The sequence below is a fragment of the Lepidochelys kempii genome, chromosome 6 (assembly GCF_965140285.1).
Source record: "Lepidochelys kempii isolate rLepKem1 chromosome 6, rLepKem1.hap1, whole genome shotgun sequence".
Lineage (NCBI taxonomy): Eukaryota > Metazoa > Chordata > Testudines > Cheloniidae > Lepidochelys > Lepidochelys kempii.
This window is the reverse complement of record NC_136385.1, coordinates 26,091,747-26,109,856: the sequence shown is the minus strand read 5'-3', so window position 1 is coordinate 26,109,856 and position 18,110 is coordinate 26,091,747. Positions and strand designations below refer to the sequence as shown.

The window sequence follows — 18,110 nt, the reverse complement described above, 5'->3', positions numbered from 1 at the left end:
TTTCACGAGGAGGGTGGTGAAACACTGGAATGCGTTACCTAGGGAGGTGGTGGAATCTCCTTCCTTAGAAGTTTTTAAGGTCAGGCTTGACAAAGCCCTGGCTGGGATGATTTAATTGGGGATTGGTCCTGCTTTGAGCAGGGGGTGGGACTAGATGACCTCCTGAGGTCCCTTCCAACCCTGATATTCTATGATTCTAGGAGCATGGCTCCCATTTGAGACAGTTGCAAAGGGCAGCCTGCCTGCATGTTCCAACCCCCTAAATCAAATCTCGGGGGAAGTGGGATTCCTGTCTCTAAACAAGATCCATCCTCTCAAGCTGTTCAAAGACTGTTAATGGGCAGGGAGCACTAACATAGTGCCAAAATAAACAAATGAATGGAATGGAAATCAACTTGGGGAAACTTTACAGAGAAAATAGACCAAATATACTACTCAGGTAAACAGGGACAACTCCATTGGCTTCAGAGGGCTTACATCAGCTGTGAACTTGTCCCAGTATACAAAGTTTGATTAGAGTAGGTGAATGCAGCAGGTGAACAGGATTTTTATTTGGGAAAGGCTGAGCATCCCCTAGAGACGGGAATATTTTGGATATTGTTTGTAGGCCATAATTTTTAACCCAAAGTCAAGGGGACAGCTCAGTCACTATAACGTTGGCTAAGTAATTAACGATGCTGCACTTCAGTTTCCCCATCTATAATTTGGGGATGATAATGCTTCCCACCTTTGAGATCTACAGAAAACAAGTGTCATAGTATTAAGAATTATTATTTTTATTAGGATTGAGGAAACATTGAACATTCTTCTGAGTATCACTCGCAAGCACAGCTGTGACCGTGCTCTTGACTCTAGTTGGACAGCTACATACAGATACGTGTCTTCAGCTATTCATGACAAGTATGTAATGAAACATTATATTCTAAAAATCCTGCTTCTCAGCCATTCAGAAATAAGAAAAAATAGATGCATTAGAATCTCCTACAAGAAGTAACAACAGCTACCTTTACATAGCAACTATCATCCTGAGGGGATCTCAAGGTGCTTTACAAACTCTGATCTTGAGCCACTGCTAGAATACTTCAGTCATGCGCCAGTGCAACTCTGTTAACACCAATGGAGTTATATCTTTGTAAACTGGAGTAACACATTGATGACACAGGCCCTTCACATACAATTCACTCACTAGTGAAGTGCAGCCACCTCTGGAAGGAAATGTGGGAAATGTTTAAAAGTGCACAGCAACACTGCACCGCAATTTAGGCCTGGAAGATAAAGAACACCATATCCAGAAGACTGTGCAGGGGGAATTTCAGACAGGCAGACTATATTTACCCATCCTAGGCACAGGGTCAAATATTCCTCGTCTTGAGAAAAGTGCCATGAGATCTTTATGCCCCTGAGAAGTCAGAGTTTCAATTTAGTCTATCATCTGAAAAGTGCCATCTCCTGAAGCACAGTGTCCCCGGCATCATACTGGCACATATCGATCTGATACAGATTCACTGGGGAAAGTGCCATCTACTGAATCACTTGGCCCCCACTTTCAACAGCATCTGGGCTTTCTTTGGTGTTATCCCAAGCTAGTGCTGACCAGGACTGACCCTGTTTAACATGCAAGATATGAAGGGGTCAGAGCCTAAGCTTGCCTGTTCACATGGGTAACATTAAAGCTTAAACTGTAAAATACCTACCTGTGCTCAATGTGATGGCCCAAGAGTAAGTTCATTCCACTATCAGCCTGATTCATAACCCACTGAAGTCAATGGAAAGACTCCCATTGACTTCAATGAGCTTTGGATCAGGCACTAGGTGGGCAAAGTGAGACTGATGGTGAACACCATCCCTGGTGCTAGCAGGAGTCGGAAGTATTACAACATCTTTCTGAACAATAGCCCCTATGGGCTGCTCACAGAGCAATAATGAGCTGTTGACACATTCGCAGATTTGTTCTGTGAGGTGAAGCAGGCCGGATCAGGAGCGTGTTGTGGAGGATAAAGGACCACAACTGGGACTGAAGAAAGACGGTGATTTATTAAGGACTGTGTTGGAGTTGCAAGCTATCGCTTTAAGATTGAAGTGATTTCCTAGTCCTGCTTGCAAGCTACCGGACTCCTTACTGGAGCATCTGGGAGCAGCAGTCAGTTTGCAGCCAGCCTGATTACAGTAAGGTGGGGCAAGCTGTGCCTCTCTGTTTTTAGGGAGCAGCCTGGTTTGTCTCTGTTTTTTTGGGTTCTTAGGCGTTATCATTCAGAATTCTAAGAAATATCAGTGTTACATCGCAACCTTCCAGCAAGGGTATTTATGTTTTTTAATCTAATTTCTCTTCTTGCATGCTGTGAACATAACAAAAAGGAGTAAAGGAAGTGAGAACACCACTAGGACTGTGAGAGAAGAGTAAAAGAAAGCACCAGATATGGCATTTGGTGACAACTGGGGAAACTGAGGGCACCAGATGTAAACTAGGAGCAAAGGCAACAAGGAAAGAGAAAGGGAACTAGACCTTGGATAGGGAGAGACAGAATAAATTAAGGAGGGAGGGAGAATATGCCATTGCAAATTTAAGAGAATGCAGCTGGAAAGTCTGGGTGGAATGGAGCTAATACTGTTACTCTAGCTCACAGAATCATAGTATCATAGGACTGAAAGGGACCTTGAGAGGCAGAACTCATGGCAGGATTAAGAATGATCTAGACTATTCCAGTGCTTAACCACCTGGACAGTTAGGAATTTTTTTCCTAATGCTCAACCTAAACCACCCTTGCTTCAATTTAAATCCATTGCTTCTTTTCCTATCCTCATAGGTTAAGGAAAACAATTTTTCTCCCTCCTCCTTGTAACAACCTTTTATGTACTTGAAAACTGTTATCATGTCCCTTCTCAGTCTTCTCTTCTCCAGACTAAACAAACGCAATTTTTTCAATCTTCCTTCATAGGTCATGTTTTCTAGGCCTTTAACCATTTTTGTTGCTCTTCTCTGAACTTTCTCCTATTTGTCCACATCTGTCCTGAAATGTGGCACCCAGAACTGGATACAGTATTCCAGTTGATGCCTCATCAGTGAAAAGTAAAGTAGAAGCATTACTTTTCGTGTCTTGCTTACAGCAATCCTTCTGATACATCCCAGAATGATGGTTTGTTTGTTTTTGCAACAGTGTTACACTGACTCATATTTAGCTTGTGATCCACTATGACCTCCAGATCCCTTTCCGCAGTACTCCTTCGTAGGCAGTCATTTCCCATTTTGAATGTGTGTAAGTGATTGTTCCTTCCTAAGTGAAGTACTTTGCATTTGTCCATATTGAATTTCATCCTATTTACTTCAGACCATTTCTCAAGTTTGTCAAGATCATTTTGAATTTTAATCCTATCCTCCAAAGCACTTGCAACCCCTCCGAGCTTGGTATCATCTGAAACCTGTATAAGTGTACTCTGTATGCACAGGCCTGTATGACAGCTGGCAATATGTGGATAGAAAGCATCATGTATTGGGCAGTCTACTAGACTAGGATTCAGTAGACCTGGGTTTTTGTCTCAGCTCAGGCAATAATTTCCTTTGTGACCTCGGACAAGACACTTAATCTAACATGTCCTACAGTTTCCCATTTGTAAAATGGGGATAAAACTTCCCTACCTCTCACAGGTGACATAAGGATAACGATTGTGAGGTGCTCAGATACTACGGGCGCTACTAATTATTGTGGACTTTGGTATGCCAAAGAAGCTTGTAACTGCTGAATTATTATTCCAGAAAAGCAGCTGTGGCTGCATGATGTTTTGTCAGCTAGAACCTCTGCCAGCAGGTCTTTCCATTCCTCTCTACTTCCTCCCCAATACACACCTCTCATGCAAAGGAAGTGACTCTTTAAAAAACAACAACAGATACATGCCTGTATCTAATGGATACAGAATTGCTCCACAATATAGCACAATGGGGTCTTGGTCCTCAACTAGGGTTCCTCGACATTACAGTAATAATACCCCATACTGAACACCATTTAGATTGCAGTTAGCAACTGGTCAGGTGCGAAGGACTGTTGGTGGTGAACGTACAAAACCAGAGGAAATGAAGAAACTTTAAAGGAGCTCTAAAGACAAGTGATGGTTTTCTCTCTCCCAATCTTGAAACTTCCCCACTCCACCATCCCAAAACAAGCCCAAAACTGCAGCTATCTGTCTCAAACTGGGCGGGGCATTTTTAATACTTGCTTAAACTACTGTTCTGTTTTGATTCCACAGTTAAAATGAGTTGGAAACACCAACTTGTCTTTGTGGATTTTGGGGAACGATGAGACTGCTGCTGCTACCCTTGTTATTGTGGCTACACTGCTATTGATACTTGCACGAGTTCGCTGAGAGCTAGTCCTAGTAACTGTACATGAGCAGGGGAATCACACCCTATCTTGTAGTGTAGATATAGCCTAAGGATCCAATTTGCCTCTTAAATTGGTTTTAGAGCAATGTTAACCCCTTGACAACAGTGGAGTTTCTTCAGATTTGCACTGATAACATATTAGCATAACAACAAATATTAATGACTTTCAGCTTCAAATTGTTGCCTCAAGGCATCCCTGATCCTTATGGCCTTGCACTGCGCCCCACTAATAGCCCTGGTCTCTGGCTGTTCAAATTCAGCCTCCAGGTGTTGAGCTTCAGCGGTCCAGCCCTGAGTGAAGCTTTCACCCTTCTCTTCACAAATATTATGGAGCGTACAGCACGCGGCTATAAGCACAGGAATATTGTCATCTGCCAGGTCCAGCCTCCTTTATAGACAGCACCAACGGGCCTTTACATGGCCAAAAGCACACTCAACAGTCATTCTGCACTTGCTCGGCCTGTTGTTAAACCACTCCTTGCTGCTGTCAAGGTGCCCCATATATGGCTTCATAAGCCACGGCATTAAGAGGTAGGTGGGGTCTTCCAGGACCACAATGGGCATTTTGACTTCCGCTACGGTGATCATCTGGTCCAGGAAGAAAGTCCCTGCTTGCAGCTTCCCGAACAGGCCAGTGTTCCAAAAGATGTGTGCATCATGCACCTTTCCGGACCAGCCTGTGTTAATGTCCACGAAATGCCCTCGGTGATCCACAAGCACGTGGAGAACCATAGAGAAATACCCCTTCCACTTAATGTACTCGGTGGTTAGGTGGTCTAGTGCCAGAATTGGAATATGCATGCCATCTATCGCCCATCCGGAGTCAGGGAAGCCCATTTTTGCAAAGCCATCCACAATGTCACGCATGTTGCCCAGAGTCATGGTCTTTTGGAGCAGGATGCGATTCATGGCCCTGCACACTTCTGTCAACACGAGTCCAACGGTTGACTTTCCCACTCCAAACTGGTTAGCAACCAAATCGGTAGCAGTCTGGAGTAGCCAGCTTCCACAGTTCAATCGCCAAGCACTTCTCTGATGGCAGGGCAGCTCTCATTCTTGTGTCCTTGTGCCGCAGGGCTGGGGTGAGCTCATCACACAGTCCCATGAATGTGGCTTTCCTCATCCAAAAGTTCTGCAGCCACTGCTCGTCATCCCAGACGTGCATGACGATGTGATCCCACCAGTCAGTGCTTTTTTCCCGAGCCCAAAAGCGGTATTCCACTGTGGTCAGCACCTCTGTGAATGCCACAAGCAATCTTGTGTTGTAGCTAGTATGCGTGGCAAGATCAATGTCAAGCTCCTCTTGCCTTTGTAGTTTAAAGAATAACTTCACTGCCACTCATGATGTGTTAGTGAGAGTGAGCAGCATATTGGTTGACAGTGCAGGATCCATTCCTGCAGACCAAAGAGGCAGAGCGCACAGTACATAAACCATTGAAAGATGGTGCCAAATGAGGAGAGAAGCACAGGGATTGCTGGGATCATAGAATCATAGAATATTAGGGTTGGAAGAGACCTCAGGAGGTCATCTAGTCCAATCCCCTGCTCAAAGCAGGACCAACACCAACTAATGGGATGGGAAGCAATGGATCACAGGGCATTGGGACAGGACCCAGGATGCCCCGCAACCTCCTCCGCCTTCCCACAACTCTTAGCGGCAGAAGAGAAAGAGGTGCTCTGTGGGATAGCTGCCCAGAGTGCACCACTCCGAATACCGCTGCAAGTGCTGCAAGTGTGAACACGCTATTGCGCAGGCAGCTGACAGTGTGAACACACAACAGTGGTTTCCCTTCAGCGCTCTCTGAGCAGCGCTTTAACTGCCGGCGCTGTAACTCTGCCAGTGTAGACATACCCTTAACTGTGACATTCTGAATATCTTTCCCAGACCTGTGTAGCTCAAAAGCTTGTCTCTTTCACCAACAGAAGTTCATCCAATAAAATATATTATCTCACCCACCTTGTCTGACAAATAGTTAGATAATCTATGGGTTAATTTTTCCAAACCTAGCCTCCAACTATGCATGCAGAATTTAGCATATGCAATCATTTGCATTCACATTTTTTGTGCACCATCACTTTTGAATAATCAAATTTGCAAGCATAGCCTCTGTCATGTTTTGAAAATATGACTTTATCTCTCTCACTTTTAGATAGATAGATAGATAGATAGATAGATATGGATAGGTCTGAATCATCAAACCTTCATACCTAAAGTCAGGCTCCTAAATCCATATGGTCTGTCACTGAAACTGAGTTTGTCTCTGAAACATGTAGTATCCTCCTGAGGTGAAGAAGGCCCAGACTGTATCTCTGCTGCTGTTACTGCTGCTCGATGTATCCTATTAACCTTTCATTTTCTCACCTTCAGTCCTGTCACTGTCTGCATGCAGTGTACAGTTCAGAATCAGCAACCCTTTGGGTAGGACTACACATTTAACAATGATGGGAAGAGAATTCGACTGGGGACTATGCTGGAGTTGTATCCTTGTCTACCTCTAATACTAAGGCCGCACGTAAACGCGCATCTATTTTACGGTTTTATACAGCATTCATCATTATAGTATGAAGCTCTGATGCCTTCTTCTCTTCATGGAGCATGGTACTGGGCATCTCAGTACACAGCTGAGCATATCTCTTTGTGAATATTCTTGCGTTGTGTCCAATTACATAATACGGTCCTTAGAAATGGAACAAGATCACTGCTAACCTCCTGCCCACATTCTGTACAATGAAACGTAACATTCCAAGCACCATTCCTCATCCAAGTTAAATTATCATTAAAACTCAGACAATAGGCCTTCATCCCATTCTTCACCTTCTCCTTTTTTCTCTATGCTCTATAACCCTCTCCTCCTCCGAGACAGAGAGAATATCTCTCTTCATCTCAATCTAGAAAAGAAAAACCTCAGAGATGGCCACTATCCCACTTCCACACAAAATGTCATGACTGTTCATGGGTTTCCAAGTTTGGCTATCTAAGAAAGCATTTGCCTTTCAAATGCAGAATAATGAATCAAATGCCTGAAAATAATATAAGCAATGTTCACATGCACTTTCTAAAAAAACCAAACCAAGAACAACAAAACCCTCACCCTGTTTTAACATCAGACCTTTAACATCCCAAGCCCAAAAAATGATATGATCTCCGTGTGTCACATTATTGAACTCAAGGTCTGTGTCAAGTCCTCAGAGCAACTGGCCGGTTAATGTCAACAGCAGGTGCCTGCGCTTGCTTCTATCAAAGCCCACATCACTTGTGAGAATTAAAAAAAAAAAAAGAAGAAGAAAAAAATTAATTATAAATACATTTGACACAGTTTGAAGTTTTTATTACTTGTTTTCACGGATCTCATAAACCCATTCAAAATTGCTACTGGACTAAATACGACTCCTGTACCGAAGGGGATGGACTAGTTTAGGGCATTCCATAACAAGAGCAACTGAATTAGCCATTTCAGCTGCTGAGAACTTTGCAGTTAAAAAACCCCTGTTCACCATGGTTCATTGTGCTGCATCTTGAAAGGAATGACTCCTGACTGCAGAGTTCAGACCTGAACATAAGCACACACAGGCCTCACATACCACTGATCCAAAACCACAGCAGCTGTGCACCTTTGCTCTCCAATCAAATCTCAACAGGGTCACCTTCTCCAGTTCAGTGAAAAGTGTTCTCCCTGTCTGCCTCCTTCCCATCTCCCTAAACAATACCTTGGGAGAGTGATTTTTTTTTTATGGTCATGGTGAACTAGAAGTTCAGTTTATTAGCATGTTGATTTACACATGCATACAGATTTTATACTAACGTGGAGAGTCTACATTGCACATCTGCAGACCCATGACCTTGTCTTCACTTGATATTTTGTCCATACAGTTCATCACAGGGCCAATCACCTTACTCCTTTTTAGGTTTCACTATTTTTATAGTAGCCACAGCAGCTTTTTCTGTCTCAGCTTTGTATTGTGGTTTCATTGCTGCTCTGACAGCCTTGGCACAGATCTGGGAATAGCGGATGTAGCTGAGCCCAGCCTGTCTCCAGTACACCACCATGGCTGCAGTTCCAGGGCCTCAGGGCACAAGCAGCCGGGACCCCCAGGCACCAAGTTCAGCGCGCATCGGATAGAAGGCAAGAACAAACTCTCTATACAGAATCTGCCCAAGAGAACAGTTTCTTGACCCTCGGCCAGAATACACTCATTCTTAAGAGTGCTCTTGTCTGAAGCCATACCACTTAGGGCTGTGATCTAATCAGCTTTCATAAACTACGCAGAGTCAAGACCTGGTCAGCACTTAGATGGAAGACCTCTTAGGTAATCTCAGGGAGACAGAGGTGATGGCATTCTCTTCTTTCCTATAATAGAGAGCCAGCCAGGCATAGCAGTGGCATAGACAGGACCTACCTCCAGGATCAGGTCCTGCCACTTGGCTTAAATCCCTCCTGCACATCTTGGAGCAGTGTAGCATTCCATTGTTCTCGCGTTCTCTCTTTTACGGCTTAAAACCTTTAATTTTGAATGAAATATAAAGCTGGGGTCCTCAATGGTTTTGCTCTTTGAAGATCTCTTTTCCTGAGAATAGAGATGTGAAGCCAGGTGTCCTGGCAAATACATTCTGCCTATGCTTATTCTTGTTCCTGGCTGTTCCTAAACCCTTATGTCATGCTACTGAGCGCTGCTGAACAGCTGCCACATTTCACCCCAGAACTGAGTGAATTTCAGAGATGAGTGAAGTGATTCCTGTACATAGTTTGGCATCTTTTTCATGAAAACCACTGTATAACTATATGGTAAATCCCTACCAACCACACCAAATTATGCTTTCACATACACTGGTGCAATCATCATGTGCTTCAGCAGGATTTGCCCCAGGACGATGGAGGGCACAGTAAGCAGACTCCAGACTCTCTCAAATAACACATTTCAGATACGTGAGCGTCCATTTTATGCATAAGTCAACCGCATGTATATAATGTAACCATCTGAAGTCAAGGAGAGGGGATAGAAGAGGAGGAATGAATAAGTAATGCATACAGGGAGGCACTGTAATTTTCCACACTCTCAAGTGTGACACTGTAACTGAAAATGATCAGTGCTGCTGATCTGGTCTCCAAATACCGGTATATGAGCCAATAAAACATGGTATGTTCTTAGCTAACTGTGGCAACTTCCACTCTTCAATGCATCACACACAGTGCTACTCAACTGAATCTTCTTCCCCATCCCCATCATATCCTTCACTCCTCAGTTGCCATTCCCACCCCACCCAGTCCGTGCCTTTCGGGCAACAATTTTCTTAAATAAAAAAATAGTCAAATTAAATACACCCATATAAAAAAAGAGCTTTTTAGCAACCCAGCCATGAAATTCATTTTACTTCTCTGCCACTGGTATGTCAGAAACTCCACATCGCCTTTAATAAACTTCTCCAAGTGAGCGTGCTGATAACTAAACAATGTGACATTTCCTACAATGAGAAGGCAGAAAACCAGAAACAATTACATTAAAAAAAATGAAGGGGCGGGGGGTGCGAGGAGCAAGCTGGAGATATCTCTTGCTGCAAGTAAAGTCTCATTAAGTTATGAGCCAGCATTCTCAGGGGAGACGAGTCTCCTTGGCCTAGAGGTGGCCATGCGTCAAGATTCTAATTCACCCTGGGGTGACCTCATCCTGACATTACAAGAAGGGAATGGAGTGGTAACCAAGTGATATCCCAAAAGGAGTCAGAGCAGAAGGATATTCCTTGGCTTCACTCAGCCATTCCTAGATATTGGAAGGAATATCTCAATTACCACCAACAACCCTAAAATATATGATGTGTCTTTCTTTTTTTAAAAAAAATCAAGGTATTTTAATGGGAGCTCAAGACTCCTGAAAATCAGGTCACTAATCTTTAAATTAGTAAACATAGCAAGAAAAATTTATATAGAAAGGTGCAATGAATTAATTTATCTTTATTCAAGATTTGTTGACCTATTTTTAATTTTAAAAAAGAAATTTGTTCATGGTAAAAAATGGGCTTTTTTTGGAATTTTTGTAAAAATTCATTTTTGAACATAAGAATGGCCATAGTGGGTCAGACCAAAGGTCCATCTAGCCCAGTATCCTGTCTTCCAACAGTGGCCAATGCCAGGTGCCCCAGAGGGAATGCACAGAACAGGTCATCATCAAGTGATCCATCCCCTGTTGTTCATTCCCAGCATCTGGCAAACAGAGGCCAGGGACACCATCCCGGCCCATTCTGGCTAATATCTATTGATGGACCTATCCTCCATGGATTTGTCTAGTTCCTTTTTAAACCCTGTTATAGTCTTAGCCCTCACAACATCCTCTGGCAATTTGCTGTTTTTCAACAGAATTGGAAAATGAAAAACAAAGAAAAAATTAAAAAACAAAAAAGGCTTTTCCCTTACCTGCCCCTCCTTTCTTCCTTCATTCCATTTTCAGCAACAAAAATGGGAAGAGAAAAAATGGGGAAAAGGGGAGGGAAAAGAAAAAGGTGAGAGGTTGGGGGGGAGGGCAGGAAAAACCAACTGAACTTCTCTCTTCCCAAATACATAAATAAAATAAAATTAAATTAAATTAAAATAAAAAACCAAACCATACAAAACCAGGAAACCCCCACCCCCTAACTCAAATACAATTTTTTTAAATTAAAACATTCATTAAAACATTTTGCATAAATAAAAATGGTTCATTTTTGAAACCTGAGAAGCAAAAATGACTTAGATTGGAAATTTCAAACATTTTTCAAGTGTTTTTTCCTATTTTTCAATCAACCCTACTCCTGAGCTGGAGGCTTAAATGGAGCTATGCCGATCTTCTCCATTTTGTCTTCAGTCCTGCTTCTGACCTCTGGAGTAACCTTTCTACAAATGAAGCTCTGAACAAAGGACTGAATGACCCATCCAAGCTGTGGATCTGATCCAGATGGAATTTCAAAACAGCAATCTCACCAAAACAGCTAGGAACCTGATATATGGACTCGGAAGTCTTTGTATGTATGTAACTGCTTTACCATTTACCATCTCTCTTCTTGTTCTCTCTTTTTTCTTGATAATAAACCTTTAGTTTTAGATACTGTGACAGGGTCGGGCCAGATGGCTACAGGAGAGTGACAGAAGGCAGATATATTAGCCCCAGGTTAAGTAGGTCCCTTTTCCCTGGGTAAGGTAACAGGGAAGGTTCCAGAACAATCAGGAACTTTCTGGAAACAATTAAGGCAGACAGGCTGATTAGAACACCTGCAGCCAATCAAGAAGCTGCTAGAATCAATTAAGGCAGGCTAATCAGGGCACCTGGGTTTAAAAAGGAGCTCACTTCAGTTTGTGGTATGCCTGTGAGGGCAAGAGGCACTAGGAGATGAGAGTTAGAAGGCGTATTGCTGGAGAACAGAGGAGTACAAGCATTATCAGATACCAGGAGGAAGGTCCTATGGTGAGGGTAAAGGTGTTGGGAGGAGGCCATGGGGAAGTAGCCCAGGGAGTTGCAAGCTATGCGAAAGTTTTCTAGAATGCACTCTAGACAGCTGCATTCCACAGGGCCCTGGGCTGGAACCCGGAGTAGAGGGCAGGCCTGGGTTCCCCCAAATCTCCCAACTCCTGATCAGACACAGGAGGAGTTGACCTGGACTCTGGGTTCATGAAAATGGCCAAACTGAGGGCTGCCGTGAATCTCTGAGGCAAGCAAATCCACCAATAAGCGCAAGACCCACCAAGGTAGAGGAGGAACTTTGTCACAATACTAAAGGATTGGCTGGCAGTGTGGTATTTTGGGTATGATCCAAACCTATACTGACCTGGTAATGTGGCTGAACCTTTGGAGTCAGAAGAACATTTTGTATATGTGAGCAGAGTTATTTTAAATAACTTCTCACTGTACTGGACCTAGGTGCTGATTGGGAGCCAGAGAACTGGAAAAAGAAAAGGAGTACTTGTGGCACCTTAGAGACTAACCAATTTATTTGAGCATGAGCTTGCGTGAGCTACAGCTCACTTCATCGGATGTATGCCGTGGAAACTGCAGCAGACTTTATATATACACAGAGAATATGAAAAAATACCTCCTCCCACCCCACTGTCCAGCTGGTAATAGCTTATCTAAAGTGATCATCAGGTGGGCCATTTCCAGCACAAATCCAGGTTTTCTCACCCTCCACCCCCCCACACAAATTCACTCTCCTGCTGGTGATAGCCCACCCGAAGTGACAACTCTTTACACAATGTGCATGATAATCAAGTTGGGCCATTTCCTGCACAAATCCAGGTTTTCTCACATCCCCCCCACCCCCATACACACACAAACTCACTCTCCTGCTGGTAATAGCTCATCCAAACTGACCACTCTCCAAGTTTAAATCCAAGTTAAACCAGAACATCTGGGGGGGGGGGTAGGAAAAAACAAGAGGAAATAGGCTACCTAAGGTACCTACCTTAGGTAGGTTTCCTACCCACCCCCCCCAGATGTTCTGGTTTAACTTGGATTTAAACTTGGAGAGTGGTCAGTTTGGATGAGCTATTACCAGCAGGAGAGTGAGTTTGTGTGTGTATGGGGGTGGGGGGGATGTGAGAAAACCTGGATTTGTGCTGGAAATGGCCCACCTTAATTATGCACATTGTAGGGAGAATGGTCACTTTGGATGAGCTATTACCAGCAGGAGAGTGAGTTTGTGTGTGTGGTTTTTGGGAGGGGGGTGAGGGAACCTGGATTTGTGCAGGAAATGGCCCAACTTGATTATCATGCACATTGTGTAAAGAGTTGTCACTTTGGATGGGCTATCACCAGCAGGAGAGTGAATTTGTGTGGGGGGGTGGAGGGTGAGAAAACCTGGATTTGTGCTGGAAATGGCCCACCTGATGATCACTTTAGATAAGCTATTACCAGCAGGACAGTGGGGTGGGAGGAGGTATTTTTTCATATTCTCTGTGTATATATAAAGTCTGCTGCAGTTTCCACGGCATACATCCAATGAAGTGAGCTGTAGCTCACGCAAGCTCATGCTCAAATAAATTGGTTAGTCTCTAAGGTGCCACAAGTCCTCCTTTTCTTTTTGCGAATACAGACTAACACGGCTGTTACTCAGAGAACTGGAATGCAATAAAGGGGGCTATGTGAGATTTTGTTTTGTTTTTTGCTTCTTGATAACCAGTGTGGGGAATCAGAAGCACAGTTTGCGACTGGTTGAGGACAATAACTTCAGTGTTACCCACCAGTCTTGGGAGTATCTGCTCTGCCTTTTGCAACCTGCACAGACCTTGGCATTTTCAGTGAGGGCTGCCCCGGGCACCCACAGGTCACAACCTCTTTCTCACCTTACTGTTAGTGGTGTCAATTAGGCGACTTCTTTTTAAGTCAGTGGAGGGAAAAGAGTGTAAGTGAGTGGTGAATGAGGCCCATTGCCTCAATTAGACCCTAATATAATAGAATGCAAAATATGAGAGGCCGTATTCTCCAGTGATGTATTAACCTACTGTATGAGTCTAATTTGGTAGAGGAAAAAGCAAGCATGCACGGAATACACAAATGATTTTTGTAATATTTCTATTTGTTTTGATTCGCTGTGAGTTTCACAGTAGCCCACTGCATGTTCTGCAGGAGACTGACCCCAAGACCACTGAAGTCAATAGAAATATTTTTACTGATTTCAGTACAGGGTGGATAAAAAAATATTAAAATAAACAGATTTTTTAATTTAAATCAGTTTTTTAATTGAAATTAAATAATTTTTTGTTAAATATAAACCTATTTAAAATTAAATTTGAAATTATGACCAACGATGCTGAAGCCTAAATTTATTATATCTATTAAAATAATTTAAATTAAATAAAAATATTAAGTAGTACATATTTATAGCCAAGTTTTAAAGAAAGTCAGACCATTGAATTGGTAGAAGTCACTGGCTCAGCACCTGGAACTGGAGTTTGTTGAAGTGCTAAACCAGCTTTTAACAGCAGCAGCCTCTTCCGCAGGGGTAGAAAGGATATTTTCTTCATTTCAGTTTATTCAATTAGTTCAGTTCAATGACTAGTTCATTCAAAGTTGAGAAACAGATTGGGAGTTGAAAAAGCAGGAAAGCTGGTTTTCTTCTTCCAATCTATGAATAAAAATTAGGCATGAGAGGATGAGATCTATTAGTTCTAAAATCTTGAGGGACATGGTGAGCATAAATAATCAGTTCAGTTCACTAACTACAGAAAATACTTCCTGTGTTTAATAAATCAGTTAGTTTTAAATGCAAAACATATTTTGATAAACTTTTTTCTTGTGTATCCAGCACATTTAAGGTAGTTTTATGTAACTAGTAAAAAAATAAAATGATAGTTTTGCGCCTTTGTAACTGAATTCCAATTTCCATCCAAAATGTAGCTTGACACAAATCACAAGTAAAAAAATAATCAACCACTTAGAAGCAACAGAAAGGGTTAACTCTTGATTGGTATTCTCCATTGAGGCCGGAAAACAATTTGAAAGGATACTCGGAATATAGCATTTAAAAAAAATTGGGGCAAGGAGAGGGAGGGTGGATCCCAAGCCCATCAAAGTCTATTGGAGTCTCTCCATTGAGTATAGCAGGCCTTGGATCAAGCCCTTCATGGGGTTTATGGAGTTTTAGAGATTTTTTTTTCACATGATTTTTATTTTATCTTCCTTTGCTGCAAGATTCTCTTCTTGCTATCTCTCAAAAGTGCTAGCTGAGACACAACAGTTTAGTCCATAAGCATTCTCAGCCCAGGAAATTATTATATGGGTGATAAAGGAAACAGGTTAAAACTGGAAAGAAAACAAAGCAATTTTCTGGATCATCAAAACAAATTACCAGAATGGAAGAAAAAAATAAAGTATTTTTACTTGGAAACGGAAAAATCCATGGCTGAAGGCAAGTTAACAAATATTTCTACTTCAGTTCATGCTGGTGGCAATTTATTTTCCCAGCATGGCCTCTCAGCTTTAATAACCTGATGTCTCTAAAGCTTTTATTTCTCCACTCCATGTGTCAGTGCAAACTCTGGCAAACTGCTTGACCACAGGAAGCTTGTAAAACAACTTCAGGACATTCAAAAGCACGACGCAAGGAGAGGGAAGTAACTTTTCCAAGCTCACTCTAGGAGTAGAAATTATAAGAATAAAAATGTACAATGCATTCATAACATCACATGCAGAGGTAGGATTAAAAAGAAAAGAACCAGAGGTAACTGAAAACTGGAATCTTTTGTGTGAATCCCCCTGAACTTTTGTGGTTCAGATAATTGATTTTAAGGCTACAAGGGACCATTATGATAATCTAATTTGATTTAACATAGGCCATAGAATTTCACCAACCAATTCCTTCATCAAGCCTGTAACTTTTGGTTAAAATAGAGTGTAATTTTAGAAAGACATCCAACTATGATTTAAAGACTTGAAATGATGGAGAATCTACCTCTTCTCTAGGCAAGTTGTACCAATCGTTAATTGCTTTCACTCTCAAAAAATTCCAGTTTATTTCTAGTTTGAATTTGTCTAGCTTCAGCGTCCAGCCACTGGATCTTGTTACATCTTTATCGGCTAAATTAAAGAACTTTCTACTAAAATGGAACATGAATCAAAGTCAGCCCCAGTATGGTATTGCTAATTCAAAAACCTGGATGACAAGGATTTCCAAGACCAAAACCATTGCAACTGGCTCATTATAAAGATGAGACAAAAGCAAAACCTTTCATCCAAACTCACCTAAACTTTGGTGGTTAGGATAAAATGGGACCTGGATTCAAACCACACCTGGTTTTGCAAACTCAAACCCCAAACAAAATTTTGCAAAACCAAATGTAAAACAGAACAAGATTAGGAACTACAAAAGAAAAATGGGAATGAGAAAAGGATGGCACAAATAAAAGGGCACACCCATTTAATAAAGGGAGGGAGATGAATTCTAACACTGTAGCACACACATCCTGAGAACTTCAGTGATATTCATAGATTATTTGGTAGAAGGCTACTGACAGCAACCACTAGCACCTGTGTGGCAAAAATAACTCACTCCCCTTTCAGCACATAGGATGGGGCAAACTTTGTATTAGACCAGGGGTGGCCAACCTGTGGCTCCGGAGCCACATGCGGCTCCTCAGAAGTTAATATGCGGCTTCTTGTATAGGCATCGACTCCGGGGCTGCAGCTCCTGGCGCCAACTTTCCAATGTGCCAGGGGGTGCTCACTGCTCAACCCCTGGCTTTGCCAGAGGCCCTGCCCCCACTCCATCCCTTCCCGCACCCTCCCCGAGCCTGCCATGCCCTTGCTTCTCCCCCTCCCACCCCCCAGAACCTCCTGCATGCCACAAAACAGCTGATCGGGAGGTGTGGGGAGGGCTGCCGGTGGGCAGGAGGCACTGGGAGTGGGGAGGGAGAGAACTGATGTGGGCGAGCTGCTGACATATTACTGTGGCTGTTTGGCAATGGGACATTACTAAATTCTGGCTCCTTCTCAGGCTCAGGTTCGCCACCCCTATATTAGACATTAGGGAATCAGTCCAGAGCATCCATTTAAAAAACAACACAGCAACTGAAACTGTTCAACAACATCTGCATCTGTTCAGCAACATCTGTAGCTGTCCATTCACAGCAAAGCTTTTAGAGAGAAAACTACATAGGTCCAGATTTTCAAGATGTGGCCTCTCTCTCTGTCTTTATAAGTGATGCAAGCAATAGAGTTGCATAGAAATAAATTCTAAATACCTACATAACTTAATAGATAATTATATCCCTCCTGTACAATTTTACAGATTAGTTTAAAGATTCTATAGAAAGGTTATCATTTTCTAATTAGTCCAGTAAGACTTTTCTATGAGGTTCATTTGAATATGGAAATAAGTGCTCACAGTACAGAAAAATAGAGGTCAGGTTGGGCCCATTTGAAAATCTGGCCCTTGGCAAGCAATTATGTATCTCACATACAAGCTAAATCATGCTGTTCATCCTCCCACTAGGGATGTCGGGTAGGACATTCAGAGCTAAGCCCCAAAGCAGAATAACAGAACACAGTTTGCCGTTATGTACTCTAAGTAACCCCAATAGTTTTATAATGTTCTAGTTTGATCCAAAACTGCCAGATCTTTTACACAGCCTGGCAACAGCATTGTTGCAAAGACGATACACAAAGAATAACCCTGGCAGGATATGTTAACTTCTGTGATGAGGCAGTGGCATCTCTGCCAAAGAAAAATATGTGGGACAAGGAATGAAGTGGGATGAGAAGAGAAAAGCAGGCAAGCCATGACATGAAGGCAGAAGCAGAGAAAGGTCCAGGCACACTTTGGAAAAGAAAAGACCAACCCAATGTACAATACCTAGGGAGAAATGGTGTATATTGTGGTGAGAGCAGGGGATTAGGAGCAAGGACTCTTGGGTTCTCTTGCCAGCTCTGTCCCTGATGCACTTGCAATCCTGGGCAAGTCACTTACGGCTTCATCCTGTAGCCCTTCTTCAATCAATAGGACCACTCACATGAGTGGATGCTACCTGATTAGGCCCATTGCCCTATATGCCTCAGTTTTATTGTTCTCTTCATAGGTTATAGGGTCTTCCAAAAGTGCTGAGCACCCTCAACTTCACATTAAGGCAATGAAGCTGCACGTACTCAGCAGCCCTGAAAAAAAAATCAGACCTCTAAAGCTTCCTGCCTCACAGCAATGTTGTTAGGATTAATTAACTAATGCCTGTAAAATGTTTAGCAATTCTCAGATAAAACAAACTGGATTTGTAGAATAACA

The 18,110-nt window shown here is 42.5% G+C and overlaps 1 protein-coding gene and 1 pseudogene across 9 annotated transcripts in view; both read right to left on the bottom strand.

Annotated features, from left to right (window-relative positions):
* Window positions 1-18,110, bottom strand: part of BRSK2 (BR serine/threonine kinase 2) — a 427,682-nt gene that overhangs the window by 291,121 nt on the left and 118,451 nt on the right. The window lies entirely within an intron of this gene.
* LOC140913820 (ATP synthase F(1) complex subunit epsilon, mitochondrial pseudogene) lies at window positions 8,180-8,442 on the bottom strand (annotated as a pseudogene).